A 27,741-nucleotide genomic window follows, 5' to 3' on the forward strand; every position below is an offset into this window, starting at 1 on the left:
ACTTGCAACTGCTATGATAAGACCCGGAAAGCTGTGAACATTTTTTCCTACTGTGATAGACAGGAACAAAGCCTTCTGCAGCGAGCAGTGGATGGAAAGTAAATAGGTTCATGAGCTCTGGGAACACTAGCAGTGCTGCAGGCAGGGTAGCAGGCAACATAAAATAAATACAGTTAAAGAGTAAGAAAAATATATTTACTTTTGCTCCTTTAAGCTTTGAGCTATTCGAGAAGGTTGTGAAGGAGATCTTAGTTCAGAAGGGCACAAAGCAACCTACTTGCAGGCAACAGAGTTGCCTCACATATGAACAAAAGGGAAATTGGATTTCAGAAGGAGGAGGCATAATCATGAAGACCATGATCCCCAAACCATTAGGAATGAACAGAAAAACAGATCGCGTGATGCTAAGTATCCAGAGAAGCATAATTTCCACAAATATAAGTAATTTCTCCAATCGAGTTTTCAATACTTCCCAGTAAATCCCAAACAGTTAACGGAATAACTATAAACTGAACAGACTTGAGAGGGGCATTTTGCAGATTTTGGAGTATTATTTGTCTCAGCTTGCACCTCCCTTGCATAAGTGGCATAAAAGCCACAGTCTCTAATGCTACAAACAGCACAGTACAGTATATAGTATTTTTTGCTAAGCGTGAGGGTTTTGTTATGGGTTTGGTTTTGTTTTTTGTTGTGTTTTTTTTTTTTTTTTTTTAATGAATAGTGCCTGGAAGGCACAACAAGAGAACCAACTACTGCATTAAATCAATATTGTGTCTTGTAAAACATATAACAGCACTAGAAAATAGCACATAATCTGAGAAAAACCTGGCCATGATGCATTTCTATCTCTATGGAATGCTACAGAATGTAAAATATTTACTTCTTTCTCCTTTCAATTTAAACCCTGCTTTCTTCTGAGATTATGCTCAAAATATATTTCAGCTGGAAGAATTAAGATAGAGTGCTTATGCGTTGCTAGAGACGTGGACTCTTAAACAAAACAAAAGGAATTAAGAAAAATAACTGTGAGGCTTTTTGCCCATCCTCCATCAACAAAGTCCTGTTCTCCTCAGCTTTGCCCCCACCCCTCTGTCCATCCTGCACAGCCTAATTGCAAAGAGATTTCATTACCTCAGTAACCCAAGTGGTATATGCGTCTTCTGACAGTGACTGTAGTTACACCATTTTGGCCTATTAAAATTCCTCTTCTTTATGAAATATTTGTCGATACTTCTAATACTTCTCTCATGCAGACTGGTAGGACATCCTTTTCCATTATGCAAGAATACTGAGATTTTGTAAGGTTTCCTTTCCATTTAGAATGAAAATTAAGACCTTTCAAAGCTTTAATAAGAAGGAAGATGAATATGAGAAATGCCCCTGAATAGTTTGAGCTCCCGTGTGCGTTGTAGGGGAAACTAGATTCACTTCACTTCACCTCACTTCACTTTTGCTTCTCTCTTGCTTGCTCTCCCTCTCATGTGTCCCTCAGCCACAGTTCTTTGCTGTTTGGGGAGGGCTTTCTTTCAAGGGGGAGCACAAACTTCTGCATAAGTTAATATTTATTGTCCCAAGAATTCAAACTTGTGTCCCCTACATCCCAGTAAAAAAATCAAAAGCTGTTTGGCAAGAAACTCCATCTTGTGTTTATTTCTTCAGAACAGATCTCCAACAGGAAATAAACCTCTGGTCAGAGCACTCACCTGCGATGTGGAAGATTGAATACAAGCCCCCAGCATGAACCGTGAGACGGGGGGACTTGATTTGGCCTCTCTTACACCCCAAGTCAGCAGGACGGTCAGACTATGGTCCACTCTAAGACCTTTCTCTTGTCTGACTGGACTTTCTAGCCTGCACCGAAGAAACCTTTCATGAACAAATTTGTGCCAAACTGGTACGCACCAGCAGTGCGTGTCACGTTTCACAGACTGCTTCTTCCTTTGGCAATACCTCTTTGGCCAAAACACTCCTAATATAGCACAGCTATATGTCCCACCTATAAATTTGGTTTACCCAACCGGTATCTACTGAACCAAAGTCTGACTGACATAAACAAAAAGTTATATCCTCTTCTGTTTCACATAGATTTTATGCTGCACTCATCGCTGTGCTACTGCCAGCACCGTGTCAGTGATGCATATATGAATCAGTACAAACCATTCACAAGTTCTATATTTAAAAGGCTCCGGATGTAGCAGTTCTTCCAGCCTCGTCAGATGTTCAGAGGCGGGTAGGCGTGAAGGGAGGAGAGGGGAAAGGAGTGTTCCGCTTCGAATTCCCACCAGTTTGTTTTGACATCTCCCTTGTACCGAAGTGGCTGGAGCTCACTCGGTGGCTCGCAGAAAGTCGTGTGTTGCCAATCCGATACGATGACTCTGCATGCACCGCCAAAAATTGTAGTGCATTTTTCAGCTCGGATCACAAAGCAAGCTCATGTTTAATTTGGTAGCTACTATCATCCCAGCTCTTTTGTGAGACGTCGCTGCTTTACATGTGTATCCCTGTGTTTTACAAGCAATTGACAGGCATTTTTTCAGACACTTTGCCCAGTTATATAAGATTGTCACAAGTATGTGGAAGACGGGGAGAAAGAGAGCTGTTCTGACGAGACAGCTGACAAAAGGAGCGACTCCAGCTCCCCGCACGCTCTGGACTCGGCAGAAAGCCCTTCTGTTATTCTCCCGAGTCACGCTATATGAAGAAAATAAAAGCGTGGCAATAGGGAAGGGGAGGACCTGGCAAAGGCGGAGGTAAGGAAGCCAGGCAGCAGAAGGGGAAAGTCTTGGGGTTATTGTCCTCCATAGCTGGGAAATATGGTGAGGGTGTTGCTCAGGTCTCCTCCCTCTCTGCCTTCATTTTCTATTTCTACATTGTGCAGTCGCACACTTCCATGTCCTGAAGGCATCTGCCCTCTGAGAATCGGCTCTGTTTTGCTTGTGCCATTATTATAGGCCTAGTGTCTCTGATACATGATTGAGGCCTGACTCATAAATAAGAGCTACCATAAATTTAAGCCACTGCCTTGTTTAATCCCCTTTTGCCCACACAGCGAGGAAACTGACTGGAATTTATTGCCTTGCGTATTCTCCCTGATTTATTCAGTCAGGAGCCTGCTTGCATTTTCCTCTATTTGACATTATTTTATATCTCGTAACATAATATATTTTCATTATATTTTAATATACCGTGTGGTAAGTGCAACCACACAGCAAAATTTGGGGATCTTTCTGCTTGTGCTGTTATTTCTCATGTACAATAATATCTACTACATGATGAAGACCTGACTCATAAACAATAGCTTAGGTCACCGCCTTATTTATTTCCCTGAACAGTATGGCCAAGGAACTAACGGCTCTGTAATTTATTTGACATTTGTATCAGGATAGTACGATCTATGCCCCTGCAAAGGAATGCAGGGCTCATCTGTTGACCCAATCTATTAGCAAGTGTAGGAATCTGCATTAAAACACCAAGAAAGTTGTGCTGACTCAATTCCGTAGGTGCAGCCTGTTAATTCTGATGGAGTATGAGAAGTCTGTGTCATCTTCTGTGCAGGTAGAAAGAAAGAGTTAGAGACCTTCTGAGGAAATCTGTGAGAACAGGTAGCTCGGAGAAAAGATGAGGGTGAGGTTTATGTGTGCAGGGGCACCAGTTTAGCAGGTCTTTGAGCAGGATAGGAATAGAGTGAGCTTATACAATTTTTCTATGTTTCTATAGATTGTTCGGTTTGCTTCCAAAATCACAATTACAGCTGTTCATTTTTTCTAAGAACTAAATGTTTTCTCCTCAAATTAACTTCTTTAGAAGAAGAAAATGCCACAGCAAATTGATTTTCAGTGAAAGCAATTTTTTTAAAAGTGTCTTTTGCTTCCCCACTGTACAAATTAATCTCTGCAGCAAAACAAAAATCTAAAACGAGATTGGGTGGAATAAGAAAAGTTGAGAGCCAGAATAGTTATCAGACTTTTAAAATTTGTTTCTTAAAGTTTAAAACAAAAGTTATTTTCACCCTTTCTGTGTAAAGGAGGGTTTCACAGAGAGGCATCGCCAACAACTGCAGAGTCACAGGTGTGGAAGAGAGGATGCTTTTCTCAGAAGAGGCACCTTTGCAGAGTGGACTAGGTACCAGGGCGTTAAGTCCAGGGGCTACAGCACAAGGTGGAGACATCCCTGAGTGGAGTGGCTGACAGCACACAACATTGGGGAATATTTTGGGAGAGGAGATTTCAGAAACCCAAGAGCCTAATCAATAAAGAAAAACTCTAGTTCATGGTAGCCAGTAGTAAGGTCATTCTGAAACTTGAAGGTGATGCACTCACACGGTTACCAAGGTTAGTCCTGCGTTGTCCCTGGGTTCCCTATAGGCTTTCACCATAGGGCAGATAGGGCAACTGCCTCCTGAGATTAATGCTCAAAACTAATCTACGTGACAACACTTAGCAACTTCAAGTCTGATTTCAAGTTGTGTACTGGACGTGTGGCTGACCTAGTACTGATTATAGTTCCTGCAGGTATCTGGAAAGAACATTCATTGTTGGAAGGATTCTGGAGAAGATGGTGCAAGCACCTGCTTCATAACAGCCCGGTGCGTAGGACATTCACCTGGGATGATGGACATGCACATCCTGTGCTGAATCAGAGACTTTATCCCAAGACAGCCCTTAACCACTAGGCTCTTAGGTATTCTGGGAAACTCTGGACGCTGAGATTCTGCTTCCATTTGGCCTTTCTGCCTGCCTCAACTTCTATGATGGGCCAAAAATAGTCATGTTAAAATAATGCCATAAACCCCTTCATACTGCTGTGAAATGTTCTGGCTTCAAGAAATGAGCGTATTCTGTACACATGAAAACAACTTCACTTGAAAATGCTTGATCAACTTGAGTCAAAAATAGGTTCTTAGTTACAATTTGTATATGTTTTGATAGCAATATGTAGAATTAAGTTTGCAAGCATTAGGACAAGATTAATTCAATAACACTACATCTGAAAAGGAATAACCTAATCGCCTATCAAATCTGAGCAGTTTGCCAGTTGCCTGTTTTCAGCAATGCAAAGTTTGATGTGATTTTAGAAGAATGGCGGTTTCTAACTCTTTCTTGTGATTTTCTAATAACAAATGTAGCGTAGTCTGTGCTGCACATACAGTATATTGTAAGGGATAGCATACTGATGTATGGCCCTAAGAGCACAGCAAGAAAGGCTTTAAGTCTCATCTGGCCTAAGAAATATTTTTCAAATGGTTGTTACTGCCATTTTTTTCACATGGCATTAATACTAGGAAATTTATGAAAATGTCCTTCATTTTTCACTCTACAGAGTAATTTTCTTTGGACCTCTTTCTTAGGCTGTTGAATGAACTTATCAAGCTTCTCTATTTCTTTTTGTATTAATTTATTCACTTGAATAGGTGAAGTAGATCATATTATCCTTCTTGTACTGTGGCCTTGTTTGTTTCCCAGTCTACACATGTCAGCACTCATACATAAAATGTGCTTTTTTCTTTCTTTTTAACCACTTTGTTACCAACCTTATCCATCTACTTTCTAGACTTTTGTTCTAAACTCTTGGATTAGGTCTGTCTTGGATGGAGTTAATTTTCTTTGGAGCCACCTGTATGGTGGTGTGTTCTGGATTTGTGACTAAAGCAGTGTTGATAACTGCGGTAACCAACGTTTTGGCAATTGCTGAGGAGTACTTGCACAGCGTCAGGATCTTCTTTTTTTCCAGTGAGTGAGTAAGCCAAGACTAGGCAAGAAGCTGTGAGGGGATACAACCTGGACAGCAGACTCAGATTGACGAAAGGGATACTCTATGCTATATAATGTCATGTTCAGGAATAAAAACTGAGTAGAGGGACATTTTGAGGAGGCAGCAATTGCATGGAGACTGGCTGGACATCAGTCTGCTTGCGGGAGGTGGCAAGCAATTACCTCTGTATAATTCCCCCTCCCTTTCTTTTTCTTTTATTAATCTCTGTTTACTTCAACCCATGAGTTTTCTTGTTTTAACTCTTCCTATTCTCTTCCATGTCTTACTGGGGAACTGGTGAGCAAGTGGCTGTGTGGTGTTTAGCTGTATCACAGCTGCATACCTGTTCCAGCCCTCCCCTTCCTCATCTGTTTTTGAGGATTCCCTAAGCACCTGAAGTCCAACTGGGGGGATAAAGAGTGACCAGCAACTTTGTCAGCTTCTTGGTGATATTTTTAATCTTTAAGCCCAGTCATATTACTGTCAAATGAAAGGGCATGAAAAGGATTGTAATTTTTGATGATTTTATTCTTTTTGCTCTGTCATGACAATGGACTCAAAGACCTGCAGGAGATAGCATGAAAGACATGAAAGAGTTACTGAACCATTGGTTCAAGTCATGCTGTCAGCTCCTTCTCTTTCTCAGTAGCTTGAAATCAATAAAAGAATGGAAATTGAATAGGTTCCTAACTTATGACTCCACATGAAATTCTTCCTTTACATGAACTGTAAAAATTAAGATTAAATACTCCAGGACCATCTCTTTGAGGAAAGGAAAAGGTTTGGGCAGTGGCTGTTTTGACCACCCTGCATCCCTGTATAAGTGAGGTCCACTGCAGATGGTATCGCAGAGAAACAAGAACAACCCACCTCTGGTATTTTGTGAGAAGGGAGGGAGAAATGCAGAGATTGAGAGTTGGGAATAATATACCTCACAAATGCTGAAAAAAATTTGGACTGCTGTGTGTAATTTTGTGGCTGTTATCTACCTACTTAAAATCACAAATTTTCTCAAATGCTGCATTTAGCCATTCTAGAACAAGAATTAAGAATGGGTAAGGACAGGGCTTGAAGGTGGCCTGGCTCTGCAATGACCAACGGCAAAGGAGTAGATACTCATTTTGGCAAAAATATTGCTTACCTCTGCTTCATTTCCAGAGGCTGAAATCCAGAAACAATCTCTTTTGCTGTTTACAGTCCAAGAACAGATATTTTTTTTTAAGTTTAAAGTTATTTGTGTCTGTTTGCACTTTATTCTTTTTTTTTCTGTGGTGATTATCCTTTTATCTCCCAATGCTGTGCTGTCATTTCCAATGCAGTGATAGCTCCTAGAGAGTTCAGTGATCATCAGTCACAAACTCCCTGCTGCTTGAATCAACACACACACACTACTCATGTCCCAGTCAATGTCTGGTCTTGTAGTACTGGAAATAGTTTAGACTTGGCTATCTCTCTATCGATAAGCTATGGTTGTATGATTGGGAATGAAATTAATCAGTGTGGTGAACCTTGCATTTAAATGTTGTTATAAATAAATGCTGAGTCAACAATCAAAAACTTTTTTGTTTTCGAAAATATGAATAAAACAGACAGAAAGACAAAGAGAAGATTGAAAACAAAATAAAGGAAAACAAAACCAAAACAGAAAAAAAAAAAAAAAGAAAATTAAAAGATGCTACTTTTCCTGCTTTGGAGAATACCTTTCAAATGAATGGACAATGTTCGAATGACAGGCACTTTCGTTAACACAAAGTAGCTACATGCACTGACCTTTCAAAGCTAATGCAAAAGTGTTTGTAATCTTTACAATCTGAGACCTTCCTAAGAATATGATTTGCAAAGTTGATATTTACAGACTTCAAAAACAATAAGAAGTGTTAGTGATTTTTAAAATAAAGATTCCACCAAAGAGTCAATACTGTTTCTAAAGCACACAATTTGTTCATATTTGTATATGCTGAGATAGAATTAGCTTACTTGACACACGGATAGAATGGCCAAAAATCACAGTACTGTTTCTTGTGATATTTTGAGGCTTATCTATTAAAAGGGTAATTTTCTCCACATACCAGTAGTACAGTTTTATCTTATTACCCATTGCCTATCAGTAAAATAAAAAGAAAACAAAGATGCGATGCATGTAGTTTTATTAAGTAATGTTAACTATGGGCTAGATTCTGCTGCCTTTACTAATATCAGGTAAACCCTCTTCCCTGGATTTTGCAAATATTTGTGGATGTAATTAACTTAAGCATACAATAAGTCACTCCAAAGTCAGTGCTTGATCAGTCGGAGGGACTTACAAAGGAAATTAACATTTATGAAATACATTATAAATAGCAATATTTGCACATAGTAAAATATTTGGTTTGTACATTTTGTACACCCTAAGAAGTAGAGAAATACTTTGGCTGCCTGCTCTTTTCATGAAACATTTTTTTAAGCCAAAAAAATTGCTAAACTGTCTGGTAGCGTAACATTTCACTTATAATATGTTTTGTTAAACAAGAGCAAACCAGGCTTAAAGTATTTTCAAATATATTTATTAAAAAGTCAAAACACACTATTATAAGTGTTATTCTAAATAAACTGTTTTCACTCCAACTCCATTTTATTAAAAAGTATTTAGATCACCCAATTTTTATTGCAAATAAGTTATCACAATGAGCCAAAATATTAGATATATATATTCTTTATGAACCTATACAAAATTAAATGACAGTGCACTAGTCATCATGCCATTTGGTTTAAAAATCCAATTATTTATAACATTTAATTAAATAAAAATCTGAAACATTTGAAAACTGACAGCTTTATAAATTTACTTGTAATTGTTCAAGATCAGCACTTATTTGCAGAAAGTTTCTCAGGTTATATCATGGCCCTGAAAATTTGACTCCACCATATATCCCATCAAGAAAAGAAAGGCACTTTTTGGTGCTCTAGGGAGATTTTGAAATTTGCAACTGTATTTTCATTGTCACTGTCCAGCAAAGTAATTATTTAGTCAGGAGACCAAACGAGATGATCTAATGACGCCTTTTAGCTTTAAACTTGCCAGTCCCTTTAATGAATCACACATACAGCGTTAAGCAGGTGCTTGAGCACTTTCTAGATATAAGCACTTTTTTTTTTTTCCCCTGCTGGCTGAGTTGAGGAGGAACATTAAAACTGTAATCATAGTTCCATGCCACTTTAGCTCTATTCTGAACCATTCTAACTTATGCTGGCCCACAGGGCACAAATGACACATATTTAGGAAGTGCTAAACAGTTTTCCAAAGACCAACTTCTGACTTCATGTTTTAGATGATAATTTCTGAAGAGATTTAAAAAAAAAATACTTTCCTCCTCTTTCCTTCAAAATATCTTTTTGATGAATCACAAATCAAAAACCATCTACCTTTTCACACATCTACTTCCCTCCCATTTTAAATAAATATTCCCAATGATTTAACATTAGAAAGCACAATGTGGTCACTTACGCTTTTAAATATGATTATTTTAGGAGAGGTTAGAGATTGCATTCACTGCAGAACTGCCTTACTCTTTTTATACCTACATGCCTTAGAGTTTTCATTGCTGTTATGGGTTGCTGAGACTCTTCCCCAGTGTTACTACTTTCTAGTTTTAGCATGGAGACCAGTAATTATAGATATTGATTTATTAGACCTAAATATCTATTGAAAAGTTAGTTTAGGAATCCAAGTTAAAAACAGACTACTCAATAGCAAGATGATTTTAAGAGCAATAGCAGAGCATTTAGGAAACACTAATGGAAAAATCTTCTTTTACCAGCCTTAATAGACCAAGTTTTGAAATCTGAGGCAGAGAGATGTTTGAGATATATTGTCTTTTTAAGAACGAAATTCTTCTCCTAAGCTTTACCTTAGAACTTTATATTCCAAATACCACTTTTGCTATTTGGTTATCCCTCAAAGTTGAGACAGTGTTGGGTTGGTGACTTAAAAGGAAGAGTTCGAAATACCCTGTGCTCTGATGTTGATCGCATTTATAAGCTAATTAAAAGGCTATTTTATTTCAGAGCAGCTTATTAAAGGGCATTGCTCACTCTGCATGTGCGAGTAATTGATGGTGTATGTATTATATGACAGTGCTGGGATGATGTACATTCTTTATTAACATACATACTAAACCACAGAGGAATGCACATTTGCCGGTGCCGGGGAGGTTGAGAAAGAAAAAAAACAAATACTTGTTATGAATGAAGCAAAATAAAAATGACATTGCAAGTTATTACAGAACATGGTATATTAGAATAGTCACACTAAAAAACAACAACTTTGGGATAATTTCCAGCATGGTATATTTGACATGATAGTCTTCACATAAATACAGTAGTAACTTTCCATTCCAAAGCATCTACTAACCTTGAACCTGGACCAGAAGTATAGTAGTTACATCTTTTCTGATACATTGCCCTTGATCTTGTGTGTGCTTTCTTAGATTCAGAATCTGAAACCTTATAATGTTTATAACACGAAATTCACTTTAATTATTCAGCCATGTGTCTATCCATAAATGACAGCGTGTTTTTTTACCAGAAATTGCTTGTTTGTGTAACAAGGCTGACTTAGAATCATAGAATCATAGAATCAGTGAGGTTGGAAGGGACCTTTAAGATCATCAAGTCCAACCATTAACCTACCCTGATAAAAACACCACCACTCCTAAACCATGTCCCTAAGCACCTCATCTACCCTTTTCTTAAACACCTCCAGGGATGGTGAATCCACCACCTCTCTGGGCAGCTTATTCCAATGTTTAATAACCCTTTCAGTGAAAAAATGCTTCCTAACATCTAATCTAAACCTGCCCTGACATAACTTGAACCCATTTCCTCTTGTCCTATCACTTGTCGCCAGGGAGAAGAGGTCAGCTCCCATCTCTCTAAAACCTCCTTTCAGGTAGTTGTAGAGGGTGATAAGGTCTCCCCTCAGCCTCCTCTTCTCCAGGCTAAACAACCCCAGATCCCTCAGTCGTTCCTCATAAGGTTTGTCCTCCAGACCCTTCACCAGCTTTGTAGCCCTTCTCTGGACACGCTCCAACACCTCAATGTCCTTCTTGTAGTGAGGGGCCCAAAACTGAACACAGTACTCGAGGTGAGGCCTCACCAGTGCCGAGTACAGGGGGATGATTACTTCCCTAGTCCGGCTCACCACACTATTCCTGATGCAGGCCAGGATGGTGTTGGCCTTCTTGGCTGCCTGGGCACACTGCTGGCTCATGCTCAGCCGGTTGTCCACCAACACCCCCAGGTCCTTTTCTGCCAGGCAGCTTTCGAGCCACTCCGCCCCCAGTCTGTAGCGCTGCATGGGGTTGTTGTGACCCAAGTGCAGGACCCGACACTTGGCCTTGTTGAACCTCATACCATTGGCCTCAGCCCATCTGTCCAGCCTGTCCAGATCCCTCTGCAGAGCCAATCTACCCTCAAGCAGATCAACACGCCCCCCCAGTTTAGTGTCGTCTGCGAACTTACTGAGGGAGCACTCGATCCCCTCATCCAGATCGTTGATAAAGATATTAAAGAGAACGGGCCCCAGCACCGAGCCCTGGGGGACACCACTCGTCACTGGACACCAACTGGATTTAACTCCATTTACCACCACTCTCTGGACACGGCCATCCAGCCAGTTTTTTACCCAACGAAGAGTATACCTGTCCAGGCCATGAGCAGCCAGTTTCTCCAGGAGAATGCTATGGGAAACGGTGTCAAAAGCCTTGCAAAAATCCAGGTAGACAACATCCACAGCTTTTCCCTTGTCCAGCAAGTGGGTCACCTTGTCATAGAAGGAGATCAGGTTTGACAGGCATGACCTGCCTTTCACAAAGCCATGCTGACTGGGCCTGATCACCCTGTTCTCTTGCATGTGCCGTGTGATGGCACTGAGGATGATCTGCTCCATGACCTTCCCAGGCACCAGTCAGACTGACTTGAGACAACACTGGCCAAGGAAGGCAGAACATTTATTTTTGTGTGCCTTTTCTGTGATTCTTGCCATCAAGATAAATCACTATACTATACTAGCACACTGTTTGAAAAAAATTATTTGCAAAATTTAAAGTGTAGAAAACTCATGAAGTAAAAGGAGCAGAACTGATATGTCATTTATCTAGATTCAGTGGTGATCTTCACGAGAGAGGGAGATGTAACGGAGTAGCCTTGGCTATAGATATGGATGCATCTGAGACACTTACATCAGAAAGGTAAGTACTGTCACACAAAGGGAAATACATCAGTTTTCTTGGTAAGTTAAGAAAGCAAACCAAACCAAACTAAACACCAGACATTTGCCTTACATTTTCTCCATGGATTTTATTTGCAGTGTAGATATGGCTAGAATATTACTATTGAGTGTTGGCCAAGCAACTTGTGAGCCTATAAACTTTGATTGATGGATGCTGGTAAGAACAGACCAAAAGATCTTGTACCTGAAGATAATGTACTGAGTGACTCATGATAGTTTATGATGATGTTTAAAACCTTAACAGTACTGCTTGTTTGTGTGTAAGAGCTGATTTTATGACTTGGACCAAAGGCCACTGACATTTTGGTTCCATAAAACATACATATATCCATCAGAACAGGTTAGCATTCAGATTATGAAAAGCCACAGTTAGGACTGTGCCCAAACATTTTTGAACGGAAGTAAAATAACCATTTGCTTATGAGAAACACCACGGAATCATGGTAAAATGGAGAAAAGGGAAGAAGATATCAAGGACCGCTGAGTCTTCAGTAGCAGACATACATCATGTAGTCTGTACACGTGTTTTACTGACACTTAAAAAGCCTAGTGGGACACATGATTTACTGTGAACCATATTTCATTTGAGTGGCGGTTAAAGACTGAAGGCTCGGGGTATTTATAATGAGGAACTACCTAAGAAGAACAGCCTAAGCTATGGCCAAGCAGAACGAAGATTATTTGAAACAATATATTTTACTTTGATCTTCTTTGTTGAAGGGGGCAGTACATGGAATGAGATTTAGGCCAGAAAGGGTCTGACAGGTTTCCCAAGCAGTCTATGAAATTCTGTTTAGCGACAATCTTCAGTCTTCAAGTACACAAGTTTATGTTGAAATTGTAACTCCTTCCAGATGGGTATACCACTAATGCCCCATGAAGTTCAGTTCTGATGGTTGAGGGGGTTAGCAGTTTTATTGTTGTAACAATTTCCATGTTTCACAAAGTCTACGGTCCAAACTGCCAAAAATGTCAAGTGGCCTCATTAATGGTCTCATTTCATATATAAGTTGACACAAATCATCATCAATTGTAGGGATAAGATCAAACTTAATCAAAGCACTTTTTTTGAAAGCTGTGAAAAGCACTTAATGATCACAAACACTAACTGATGCCCCCCACAAACTGAGGGACAGCAAAGTATTATTCAACACGGGCGATTTAAAATGCTATGGATATTTTCCCATATATCTTCATTTTTTAACTTTGTATTTTTAAAAGTTTTCTTGTGTAAAAAGGAGGGAGCAAATAATTTCTGTCAAAAAAAGTTATATTGGTGATTTTAGCATGTTCCTCAAGTGACACAAGAAAGTGACGGACTCTGGACTATATGCAATGGAGCACTGGTATTCTAAGTAGCTTCATGTTGAGGAGAAATTAGCGACCTAATCTTAAAATCTGTTTCTAGGTGGGGACAGAACAATGGATGGAGGAAGCAGATGGTTTTTCTAACCAGAGACTAACTGTCCTGTCTGTCATTCCTCATTGCTACTCAAAATGTCTCTAAACAAAACAAACAAACAAGGTTTTTTAGAGCCTTTGGACTCCCATATTTATAGGTTTGCTGCGGTTCAGTTGCTAATCCCTCTTCCCTCCACCTGCAATCAGCACAAACATAACATCCATGACCCTCATTAGTAGAAAGGCTCACTTGTAAAGCCACCTCAGATGTTTTGTGAATACAGAGAACCTCAGTGTTGGGTGCACAACGTGCCCACAAAATGAGTGATCCACCATAGCCATGGATAGCAGGAAGTGCTTTAAATCTCTTTTAAGAAGGAAGAGATATTGCAAATTTTCTTCAGCTCTCAAGCTGAAGTATCTGCCCTTCCACCTGTTCTTTCCCCAGATTAAGAAATCTGTAATGTTTCCTTCATCTACAGGAGCATCACAGGCAAAATACTGTATGTCTATATATACATATTTCAAAAAAAAGAAAAATATCTATAAATTCCTTTTAGAATTCTGTCAGAAGTTGTACAGAGCTTGATTTAGAGACCTGTAGCAGTCCATGATACTAAAATTGTATGCAATGCTTTGAAAATATACTCCTTCAGTTTTTGCAAATCTTTTTACATGCGGATGCAATCTTTTCACACGAAAAAAAAAGTTGCTTTCTTTCACTGAAATATCACCAGCATACCAAGGTGTCACAGCAGTCATGAATAGTAATGTTGACAGATATGTGGACAGATTATATATAAACATGTGTATCCGTAACTGTGTGCACAGTGAAGGCTGTGATTTAGTTTTCAATTCCACTAGCGGTGTCCCATCATTCCCATGGGACCCACTGATCACTCAGGGCTGCATTTTGGGGTGATTGGTCCATTTTTGCAACATCTTGCTATTTTATAAGTGCCAACAGCATCCCACTTTGTATAACATGCCTGCAGTTCCTGCTGCATTCTGCTTTTAATGCTGGCCAAAGCTTGCTTGTTTTGATATCGCTTGTGCTCAGTGGGCAGTCTAAGCAGCCTGGTTGATGGCTCCCCTGATTCTCATAGCTCCCACTGTGCTCAAGGTTGCAGTATATTAGTCTCAACACAAATATGAACTTGAGTATACACAAAGTATTTATTTAGATAACACATGCAGAAGAATTCACATATTCCTTAAGATAACTTTATGACATTCATGTGAATACTTAAACGCAGAAAGGGATGCCTATGATATGCAGACAGACGCATCGGTGAACTTATTGTTTATTGTTACAAAAATTAGAATTATTTGTATAAAACAAAGGTGGAAATGTTTTCTAAACTATGTTAATGAATGTATTTATTAAAGTGAGTTCCTGAAACTAAAGGTATCCCTTTCTTTTTAAAGTACCAGTTTAAGGAGTCACAGTTCTACCTATTTAGTCCATGAAACATCAATTTAAAAATTGCTTCCAAGTTCCTGATCTTTGGAAACCCTTGCTTTCCAGAGTTATTTGGTGTCCATTTGCTTTCCGTAAATAAAAAAAGAGAAGTGGGGAGGTTAGATGGGGCTGGGATTTTTGAGATATAGCATCATGATGCAACGTGACAAACAGCAGGGCTTGTCACTGTAAAATGTTCTATATTGCAACATCAGGCAATGCTGATACTTGAAGAATCTATCATATGAACCTTTCACGAATCAGAATTGTCTGCAATATGATCCGAGATATTTTTTTGATAGATTAAAATTTCCTTATAAACAGTCCAGCCGATATTAACAACTGTAATGTAATTCACTACTTACAGTCACAACATTACCGTGCACTTTACTGCGTTCCTTTTACAGGATTCCTGTACTATCAGATTTATTGAGCATAAACAAGCATTTTGATTGCCTTCTAATTAACCTGCTCCACCTCATGGCTGCTGTCAGTGAAGTCACACTGTAATTTTTGTAGGTGTCTTTCAGCCTTTCCAGACCAAAGAGATTATTATGGCAGCTGAATGTATGGGGCTTGTTCCCAAACCAGTTTCCACCAAGCAGACCTCTGAAGAACTGGACTCCGACCTCTCTGATCAAATACTGATCAAATCCCTTTTCCGGAATACCACCAGGACATTTGTTAGGGGCTGAATTCACTTCTTCCAGCTCCTGGAGCATCGAATGAAACCATAGCAATGAATCTAGAAACAAGGCCTACGTTTTTAGTGAAAACACCTTTGTTAATAAAAATGAAAAGGAAGTAGGGAAAGAAATACAGAGACGCTACAAAAAGAACCAATGAAATATTACTCTGAAGGAAAGTTTGCTTTTATTTTTCAAATGCAGTATCTGGAAAAGCGGTTCGGTTGCAGTTCTATCTACAATAGCTATTAACTTCATGCATAAAAGCTGTATTAAAATGGTGTTAAATTAGCAGGAGTTGGAAGTGTGCAATTTAAAATGACATGCTGCGTTTTATGTGCATGACAGCAAATACCAACTGATTTCCTTTTACATAGATTCTTATATTTGCTCTCCTTCCCATTTGTTCTTTTGTTTCTGCTCCTTTCTCCCTTTAACCAAATAATTTGTCCCCGGTGGAGTTCAGTAGGAACTGAGACCTCCAACTTGCACTGAATTAAAAGTAGGATTCTGTTTTATACACTACACAGTATACAAAAATGGAAACTACGCTCAAAACATAGACGTTGTCTGCATGCAATAAGGACTCCCTCATTACTGTGATGAAATCACCTGTATCTGATCAAGATAAATTCCGATATCCCTGTGATAGATTCCTTCTCCCCTAGAAAAGAATACAAAAGGCTTGATCTCTCTATTGGCATTTATCTTCTCTGATGTGGAGGGATAAGTCAAGTGCAATAGTCACCAGTGACTTATTATTTCTCTCCTCACAGGTGATGAATGTCATAAGGGAGATAAGCCATCGTGTGCATATATTATATATATAACACTATATATGAATAAGGAGATATTAAACACACTATGAACATTTTCTTTTCTCTTCCTACTTGTTTTTTTTTTTAACTCAAGCTAGACTGTGATTAAGGAAAATTAGAAGATGCCATAAGTTCATGTTGAAATGAAAAGCTTCAAATGCTTTAATATTTCCTTCGGTACTACAGCCTGTCATCAGTGAAACAGACATAACCTCCGTTTCTGTTTGACTGAGAATTGTTTGACAGAAGCACCAGACTGGGACTGCAGATACCTGAAATTTATCTACTCGTTCCGTTGAAGATTTGTCTTCTATTCTTTGATACTTAACTTTCCATGACTCAGTTCTCCATCTAGTAAACATGATATTCATAGCTCTTGCCTCTCCGGGTGCTGTACCAGCACGTGGAAGACAATGATGTCAAAGAGCATTGTATCAGAAGATGTGTGCCTGTCTTGGAAACATACCTGATATTTGAATGACATTTCAAAATATATCTAGAGATAAAAAACTACCTACACCTAAGAAAGTCTTTAGTGGGTCAGAAGAAAGCCCTATTTATCCTATTCATTTGTCTCTAAAAGTAACTAATTGCAGAAGCCTAGGAAAGAGCATCAGAACAAAGAAGTCTCACTATCTCTTAACGAGGAAAGACTTCGGGCCGTGAAGGTCTGTGCTGGACATTGCTGAGGATGCCAAACTCGTATTCATCCTGCAATCCTCTCAGCCTGTGCTGCAAGCTCCTGCCCCAGCGGTCCGAGGGGGTGGACAAGGGCGTCTGGCTGCCCACACACCAGGGACCAGTGGTCCAGCTCTGATGTGGGGCTGTGAGGAAGACTCTGGAGGGGTAAGGAAAGCAAAACTGCAAAGGGAGGTTGTTGAGATTAAATCCTGCAAGGAAAAAAATTAATAAAAATACATGGGGAGTCTCTATAGGTCTATAGAGGTCACCTGCTGTCTAGGTCTATAGGCAGCAATCTGAAACCGTTCCTTTCTGCTGTTATATTGTGATTCATCATTCGCAGAGGTTAACCACTGATGACAAGTCTATTTTAGTTACTCTAAACCGAAATAAATTTCAGAAGCAGAACTTAAGATCCTGACTCCTTAGATGAGCTACACATGTCCTAAACCAAAAACTGACATATTCAATGCTCTCACCAGCTTGATAGCCAGGCACTAGCAATACAGAGTAGTAAAAATGTATCGTATTGTACATCTACTCTAATATGTACATGCATTGCATATGCGTTGTAACACAAAAATGTGCTTGCTTTACTGACTTTAAAGCAACAAAATATTTGTGATTTGTACCATATTATATTGATGAAACCCACATAATATTTCATATAATCAACAAATAATCCCTTCAGCCTGCAAAATTTGAAAATTTAGCTACTTGTTCCGTTGAAGATTTCTCTTCAAGTATTACTGTGCAGCTATATTCCAAAATACATATGTAAACTGCCAGAGGAGATTGAATGAAGGCATTTATTTAAGCTACTCACTTAAACTTTGGGTCATTAATTTGTTAAAATTGCTATGGATTAATGAATAAGATAAAATCTACCAAATTCAAATTATAATGATTTACCCAAAGTTTACAGTAAAAGAGAAGGAAAACATGGCTTGTCCTGTGCTTTGCGTACTTACAGGGAGTGCTTAGAAAGATTATTGTGGAGTGACGTTCTGTAACATGAAGTTCTCCGGAGAACACCAGTAAATCAAAGCTGTGCACTAAAGACAACACTCTTCCTTGTTGCATTAATATTTTTCAGAATATAGCTTCATTAGATCTGATAAATGTAGAATTATTTTCAGAATGTCATTTGTGTGAAGGATAGATACACGTGCTCTATAGTACGTAAAGGGTACAGTTTAAGTAAAAATCTGGCCCCATTAATTTATTTGGAGCCAAGGTTTTGTCCTATGATAATACATTAGAAAAATACAGCTGGTTTAAACAAGGCACTAAACGATATTCATATATTTGTAAAAATAAATACTTTTTAAGGGACTCCATACACCTAGTCAGAATGAACGCAGCAGCTGTTGGCCAGCATTTTCCTATACCGTGTTGGTAAAATTGGGATTGCATATCTAATATGTGCAATACTGAGTGAGGTACCCGTGAGGCTGACTACTTTGACCTGAGTCTTTCAATACAAGAAAGTCACAGCAATTCATAGATTTTGATGTTCAGATCCCACTGTCATCATTACTTGCCTTGTTTTCTGTGTGACGCGAAGTACAAATTTTCACCCAATGATTGTGGCATCACAACTAACACCTTGTGGCTGAACTGTAACTTCTCTTTCCAAAGGCCACACAAACTTGATTTAAAACAATAAAACACTGTGAACCACATCCTTTGGCAATACACGCAACTGGCTAATGACCCTTAATGTTAAAAATCTACTGTTTATCTCTAATCTGAACATAACTCGCTCCAGCTTTCAGCCATTCAAGTCATTATCTCTCTGCTAGAATAAAGAGCCCTCTCTGATTAGAAATCTCCTCCAACTCTAGATTCTTACAGAACAAAATCATGTCACCATTTAATCTTCTCTCAATAAAGAAAATATGTTGTGCTTATTGCAATCATGGTAAAGTATGTTTTTCAGCCCTTGGGATTATTGTTAGTGGGCAAATGAAAAGAGCGAAGCAGCTCCATGGCTTCCTCTGTGCAACTTTTTCTTTTCCTCCTTTATTTTAATGGCTACTTTCAGACCAAAGTGAAACAACTCCCATCATAAACATTTACATCTTTGCATAGAAATTGTATCCAGCGCAGTGCTATTGCATTCCTGACCAGAGTATGTTGCTTCAAATAGTCTACGGTTCAACTTAATGTAAACACATGGTTCCTTTAGTCTAATCACATAACCCCCATAAAAAAGAAAATCTTATTTTTGAAATATTTTGAAACTATGATGTTGTTATTCAAGCTTCAAAATTTAAAACAATACCTTTAAAATTAATCTATTTGTTGAAAACAAACCCTTTTTCCAGTTTACCTGAATATTATAAGATTTTTAGACTTTTTATTTCTAGAAATCAGTCCCTTTTTTCTTGTTTTCTCTTTTTTCCACAAAACCACCTTCTAAATAGGCTTTTCTCTACATAAAAGAGAGAAATGTTAGACTGAGTCATGAAGCTCCAGTGACTACTGAAGTCAAAGGAAATATTCCTTTTACCTCATTAGGTTTTGGATTAGGCATTAAGTCAATAAGATGTCATTACCTACATTTCTGCATAAGAGTAATATTGTAAGTCCTTTAGCTACAGCAAGAGGGGGAAGCCAATGGGAAGGATTTTTTGTGTTATGACAACAATACAGCTCATCATTTGTCACAGAACTACATAATTACCTGTGACTGAAAGCACTTCTTCTGTATGTTTTAATGACGTCTTCATTAAACTCACTATTTCTCTGCATTCTTAAGTGTTAGGAATAAATAGAAATTGTGGGACTTATAGGAATGTGTTGCCCAGAGAGGTTGTTGAGGCCCCATCCCTGGAGGTGTTCAAGGGCAGGCTGGACTCGGCCCTGGGCAACCTGGTCTAGTGGGAGGTGTCCCTGCCTATGGCAGGGGGGTTGGAACTCGATGATCTTCATGGTCCTTTCCAACCTAAACCATTCTATGATTCTATGATTCTGTGAATTAATATTGAAAGTATAGATGTGAACAAAACATGGTATTCAAACTTATGTTTTTATTTTTGGTGAAGAGAAATACCCTTTCCTTATCAACACACTGTGCAGTCATGACTGTCTGATAAACTTTATTTGTAAAATAAAGATTTCTGCAATTTTTTTTCCAAATTGCAAAATTCATGCTTTGCCTTACATCCTACTCAACTTCTATCTTGTAGGAAAATGATACTACCCAAAATCCTCCTTTGCCTTTTGCAACAGTCAGTCCAGAATAGCTATATGTGTTTCAATCAAATGTTGCAAGGAAAGACAGTGCCATCTACTCCATGTTGAAAATTTTCTATGGCAAGTTTCAGAACAGCATGAAGAAAATGGTTAGGTTATAAATCCCTTGAAAATAAGGTTTATAATGGAGAAGCTGAAAGACATTTAACGATAACAGCAATAGCTGGCACCACAGTAATAAAAGGATTTAAATAAAGAAAATAAATCTGTATGCTTCACAAAGGCTTGTGGATTTCAGGGCAAAGCTATGTGCAGACTCAATGTAAAGAAAGTTGTTAATATACTAAATTCAAATGCTTGGGTGTCATTTACAGATAATCTCAGAAACCCAACTTGCAGTCACACTCTGAAAGAGTCTGAAAGAAGAAACACAGCGCTGCACCTGTCTCTGGTATTCCCCTCCCCTTCCCTCATGGTAAAATCATTCATCTGAGTCTTCCTCGTGCCTAAGATTCAGTGCCCAGAACAGCCGGCTCGATTGCCATGCAAATGGCAGCCTCTGCTCTGCATCAAAACAAACACAAAGTCCAACTACAAATAAATAGCTATCGGAACCCTGTCACCCACTGCCTGATGCTCAGGTAAGATTCCCATTCACTCCTGACAAAATGTCTTTCCCCCAGCGGATGAAAAGGGATTGATGGGCACTGCCAGAACTGTGGCCAAGTGCAGCTTCATCTTAGAGGGGACCTGTAAGCTAATAACTGGCGAGGTACTCAAACCAGCAGATAGAGCAGTTTTCTTTCTTCAAGGAAACTTATGCATAGGAACATTAGCACTCTTCTTGCATCCTCCAGCTCAGACTAAAAATTAAAGCAGTGACCTTAGGCTTCTCTTGGTGTTAAACGTTTCCCATTCATTCAAGGGGCAACAAAAGCTAAAGATACTTCACTTTTCCTCTCGCTTTTTTAATTGCTATTCCCTCTTCTCTTTCCTTCCACTTGCTTTTTCCCCTCCCTCTGCTTTTGTTGGCAGTGATGTATTTGACTTGACCACTCAAATACTCACTAAGGTCTGTTTGCGATCCCCTAGCGATAACAATTTGTAGGTGAAACCGGCCACTTACATATTCCTGTATCCAAATAGTAATGAACCAGGTTTCCCTCAAATAGCTCCACTCGGTAATTCTTTCATGTCTATTCTGCTCCTGAGCCATTTCTGTAGAGAATTGTCTATTGGGAAAGGGATGCAAAGTGAAAAGGAGCAATTGTGTGCGTCTGTGTGTGTTCTTTCTCCATGCCTATAAAACCCAACCCAAACTGTCAAGGTGACAATCCAAAACGATAATCAAAACCACTTTTTACATTCCATCTTGTAACTGCCGCAGGCAAGTTTTAAAGGAGATGCTAACAAATCCCAAAGAATACCAGGTATTAAATATTTGATACGGCCAGAAATGTATACAATAGACATCAGACTTATGTTGTATATCTCTGTAATTTCTATACCATAGGTAAACAACCATATTTCAATAAAAAAGTCTTAGATGGGTATTTGGAAATCTACATAAAAATCTGTTTACATTTTAGAAACAGCTCTGTTGTTTCCACATGCATCTACAACAACAACAAAAAGAGATTTTGCTTGGGAATATGATCTCCCATAGACACACTAGAAAAATATTTTCAAGGGTGCCTTTCTAGCTGTTTGCATCTTTACAAGTATTTGCTTTAAAGCAATCTTATATTCATACTACAGTCTGGTTTAAAAATTGTAAGGCTGCTGATTTACAAAATAGTTTACACTCATGCCTACAGTCTGCATTTTAAATTTTTCCAGGACATAAGTATTAAAATTCAGTTCATTTTTACAGTGTCCTTCATAGGGAGCATTGAGAAGGCTGCATAGAAAGAATGGATCTTATGAGTAAAAGGAAAAGGAAAGCTCAGAAAGAGGTGTAAACCGAGGTTACTCTGCTTGAGAGAATAAGATGATACATATGGCAAGCCAGTAGAAAGAGTGACCTTGCCCTCAGTCTGTACAGCCAACGGGAGCAGAAAAAGAAGGGGCTTTAAAAAGACTCGGTCACAAAGTAAGCTGGTGGTAAACAAAGGTAACAGAATGGTGTGCTTAGAAAAAGTAGGTGAGTGAACCCGTGATCCACTTAATATGTGTCAGCTGAGCCATGTTAATTGCATGTATGTGTTAGCGCAGAGTAAATGTAAGATAATTTGACCTAGCTCATATAAGGTTAGTTGTATGTCACATCAAAGTGGTTCACTTTTGTTTGGGGTAAAGAGAACATGTTTGAGCAGTTACTAAGAAAGTAATTTCCACGTAACTTTAGAATACCACAGTGTGGAAATCTTCACCTCAGCTATTTTTTCTGGACACTCTTCATAATCCATAGAGAGAAACAGGCATTCGGGGGACATGATTCATCTGATACATGTCAGGTGCCTACGGCGGAACGCAACCTAAGAGTGACAAATTTTTTTCACTGACTACAGAGAAAGTCAAGATGACTAGTTCAGATGTAGTCATTTACCCTGGCTCACACAATTCCCCTTGATGAACAACAGATGTAAGGTACCTTGTTATACTGCAGTAACTTAGCCACGAGCCTAAAATCCTCGGATTAACAGCCAGGGGTGGGGTCCTGCTAGGACAGAAAATGCTCTCCAAAGGCAGAATCAGCTCTGCATAATTTCATGCCATGCATTTAAAGGAAACAACAAAGAGGGGAAGCCAAAGAGAGGCACAGAGAGGTGAGTGGCCCAAGGTCACCCAAAAGGTCAGAGCCCGTATCTGGTTCAGTGACTTACCATTGAACTGCACTGCCGCTAAATGAAAATAGCAAAACAGTACAAGGGACAAGGAATTTTTGCCAACTCTTCCCCTCCACCCTCTAAGGATGGATTAGTGCAGGGTTTATTGAGTATTAGGTAGGTGGGAATAAAAAATAGCTGTAAACAGTATCTGAGCAGTTGCTCCCCGTAGCGCGCAGTGCAAAGTCCACAAATATGATCCTTGTATGCCCCATTCACAGCACTGCAGAATATCTATATTAAGGGGTTTAAAGCCACAAGGCTCCAAAGTAGAGACCCTTCAGGACAGCAACTTTACTCACATACAGCACCCATGGCAGCTAACGCATAACTACCAGAATAAAGTGCCAAGCGTAATGAACTGCTAGCAACTAAAGAGCGTAGATAACTAAAGGTTGTTTCAAAGTATCCGGAGTTGGGACTCATGTGCAACCAAGAAGGGGTCACTTCAGGAGCTGTAACCAGCATGTCCCTCTTCTGACTCTCTTGAATGTCCCTGGGATTTGGATTAAGATTTCCACATTGTGAGATGCTCTCTTTCTTATAGCTTTCTAGAGGCCTTTTAAGATCTTTTTTTGGCACCCTGATTTTCCAGTGTTGAACATAGCCCATGGAGCAGAGTTGTGATATGTTCTTGTTCGTACAGCGTTTGTGAGGGAAGGCAACTGTATTCTGCAGGAACTGGAGATTTCAAGGATTCTTCACACTTTGAATCTGATAGAGTGCAATGTAGTAGACAAGCCTGAAGGGATTCTCAGTTATGGATCATTGTAACAAAGTCGGCATTTAAGAAGAAAATGTGCCAGCTGAGATGATAAAACAAAATATTTCCAGTCACTGCTATCTGAAGGACAGAAGAGTCTGATATGAACTGAGATTCTGAATAGGCATGTCAACCTTAGCTCAGGGAGAGAATAGACTTAATCAGTTCCTAAAAATGCTGCCTTCCACGTTTCAGGATCACAGCTGGCTTCCACTTAAGAAGCCTACCCCAAGACTGAATGAACAAAGCAATAATTCTGTTTGCATCTGCTGGAAAACATCACCACAGGCTGAGCTGACTTTATCGATTTTACTCATAGGCTAAGCAGAGGCATGGAAGAGAGGACAACAGAAACACAGGGACAATGGGGCCAAGCTTTGAGAGACACCCCGGCAAGTCCGCGAGCAGAATGGATCGGGGAAATTATGTCCTCTGGGTTGTCCCAAGAGGAACTGAACTGACACCTAAAGTAATAGGTACAGCTGCAATCCAGTCATTGACCCACTGGATACAGGGATGCTCGGACAACTGGCCTGACTTGGCCAAACAACAGGCCATACTTGAATTTTTATATCAACATCGCAAAGATGGCTGAATAGAGTGGTATTTGGTCAAAGATAACACTGGAGACTGGGTTTTTGTTTTAAAGAGGCTTTACAGAAAAGTATTCCTGTGAAAGCCAAGCACTCCTACAGTAAAAACAAATACTATGAAAAAATATATTTCCCAGCATTTCCACAACACTGGAAGTTATTGTATTATTCAATAACTGATATTGAATAATTAATATCTCCTTTGTTTAGTTCTGCTCAGGTTGAGGTGACCAGAGGCTGTGGAGTGGAGGGACTCATTGCAACAGTAGGAGGAAGAAGTGTCCTCCAGAAAGCTGCCTGACAGTAGTCCCCAAATCCCAATTTCCTGCCACCTGAAAAGAAAAACCCAGAACTAAATGTTTCATTTGATTTTATTTTCCTGCAGTGCCAGCCCATTCATTTGAGACCCAATGAAAAAGGAAATGATATATGTGAATATAAGGCTTCCCAGAGAGTTTTAAAATTTATTTTTTAAATTTGTATCAGTGCTGTACATTCTACTTCGTTGTCAGCCACTGATATAAATTGCATCTGCAATCCAAGAGGGTGGAGCATGACAGGTAGCAAAGTAGCATTTTAATTAATAATAAAAAAAAAAAAAGAAAATTCTTCTGAAATATGTTATAACGTGTCCTGTTCAATAAGAAGCCACGGAAGGAAATTAAATCTGGTTACACGTATCCTTTTTCTTCAGTTCCATCAGCTCAAGAAACAAACCCAGCCTTATAAGGCTGAACTGGCTACTGGAAGAATGGAACATAGAGAAACAGTCCCATTTTGTTATTGTTTCTAAATATTTAGGTTACAGTATGACCCAGAGATCTCAGTGATTATCCAAGGATGTCACACCAAAGCTATCAGAGAGGTAGGTACACGTGTAGACATACAGGACTGTTTTTTGCTTTGATTGCTCTACTGAGATGCTCTCCTGTAACAAAAACAAGCACATGCATACGCACAAACAGAACTTAGGAGTCAAACTAATATGAACTACTTCCCTACAATTATAAAAGCTTGACTAAGACCTTCATTCTTTCAAGTATGTTAGATTTCAGCAGCAGAAAAGACCTTTAGTTTGTGTAGTCTGAGTTTTCTGCATAACAGAAGCCATAGGCTTTCATGCAGCTGTTTCTGTGTTAACCCTTGATTTTGCCTCTCGGAGTAAACAATAAGATTGCCTCCTCAAGAAAAAAAAAAAAATGAAATGTAGATCCTGGAGATAATTATGTTTGATGCTCCATGTCTTCATTCTTACTCAACACTAACTCTTTTTTACGTTCTGACGTGCCAACAGACAAGGAACAGGGGAAACCTGATACAGCTAGTTTACTGTGAACCTTAAAAAGTGATTAAGAAAGGACCATTCTGTTGTTTTCTACTATACCTGGTTTTGGTTTTGTTTCATGATTTCCATGATTCTTTGCAATCCAGCTTTACTGTTTCTCAGATTATTGCATTCCGATTTGTTTGATTTAGAGGAGCTCTCCCTTCTTTTCAAAGGGGTCCGTGTCATGCAGGAATAAGGGTGACACGATGAACGCGAACCCAACACTCTCCCAGACTTCCACCCAGTCTTTGTTGACTTGGTGGTTTCAGTTTTCGCCAAGAGAAAGATACCGCGTCTGGGCAATTGGTGATCTGAGGTGTTGATGCGTTTGTTACTGATGGATACGTCAGCCCATCAGTACTGACTTGAACTGTTGTCGGTGACTGAGAATATAGTTATTTCAACTAGTGCTTATTTTTATGTATTCTGTAAATATATATCTGATTTTGCTAACAGTTAATTACTTCATCAATACCAGGAACTAAATCTCTGATGTTCAAGACGGGGTTTAGTTCACCCCAACTAAATCTCTGATGTTGGGGTTAGTGTCACTGGTGTCAGAGCCTCTTCCTGAAGCCATATCTGCCTGGCTTTGCTTGCTCTTTGCCTGGGAAGTGTCAAGGGGCTGTCGGTTCAAGATATTACCATGTTCTCCAGTTGGGTGCAAGTGTGGCTGATTTCTCCATTTCTGGTGGATTTAGAAAACAAATAAAAGATAATTATTTGGACTTGCTGAGTTTGCGTCATTTCCCTCATCACCAGAGCATTGGAAATGAACATTAGAAATAAGAATGTTTTTCAGAAGTGGGACTGCTATTCATTTATTTGAAAGTCTACTTTGGAGCTCCATGTTTGTGAAGCACTTTCAAATTTGATGCTAACTTCAAAGAAAGGGAACGCGAGTTCTTTCTCATCAGTTATATTACATTTCAAAATAGTCTGCAAACTGCTCATTTGGAGGCAATGTGGCATTGTTTTAAACAAATATGACCTCTAGAGGGGACATCTGTTTCAGAAAAAGGCCATAACTCAAATCCTGACTTTGCCACACATCTGACTTCTGGCCATACCTCAGTTTATACATTTTTCTTTGTTTCAGGAGTGATCTACAGGAATCCTTACAGCAAATGCAATAACTATGCAAGTCCAGAAACAAAAATAGCTTTTCACTAATTTTTTATTCTGGCTTTTTCATGTAATCTACATTGAGGCTTCTCAAAGTTGTAAAGTCATGAGTAAGTACGGTTCAGGTTCTGGAAGGTCAATTGTTTACCCCATAATGGGCTCAGTTTGTGGTAACATCTGCAACAAAGGACGGAAAACCATCAGAAGTGAGAGCTGTGTGCAGAAAGTCTTGTAGTCTTAATGCTGGTTTACTGCGGTAAAAATCCTCAGTCTACCAGCAGAACGCAGCCCTATAATCCCGTGAAGTACAAGCAAGACAATATCATGTAAACTCAGCCAATAATTTTTTCCGTGATATAAAATACACAGTGACTTATGTTGGAGTTACATGGTGCTGACAAGAGGTGATAGTGATGCTTAGCAATAATAATATTGCTAATTACATTGCTGTAATAAAGATATAATAAATAAAGCTATTAGTTCCTCTGTAGCATAACACATCCTTATGGCATTGTAAACACAGATAATATAGCTGGCAAGCATCAGTTCTAAAACGTGACAGCATGGTGGGATGCCAGTCTGTAGCCAAATGAAAATGAAAGGACCAAAATGTCCTTTTGATCCGTTACTATATGGCTTCTGTAGATTTGCACAGCATTTTCTATGAAAGTCTCACTGACTATACCTGTATGATGAAAGCAAACAAGATTTATAAAAACATTAATTTTTAGGCTTCAACAATACTGGTGCTATCTTAGGGGGAAAGAAACAAAAAAACACCAACCCTGTCCAAAACTAAGACAAATCAGTCCTTCAAACATGTCAGATGTATTTTAA

The sequence above is a fragment of the Vanellus vanellus genome (genome assembly GCF_965231255.1).
Source record: "Vanellus vanellus genome assembly, chromosome: 3".
Classification (NCBI taxonomy): domain Eukaryota; kingdom Metazoa; phylum Chordata; class Aves; order Charadriiformes; family Charadriidae; genus Vanellus; species Vanellus vanellus.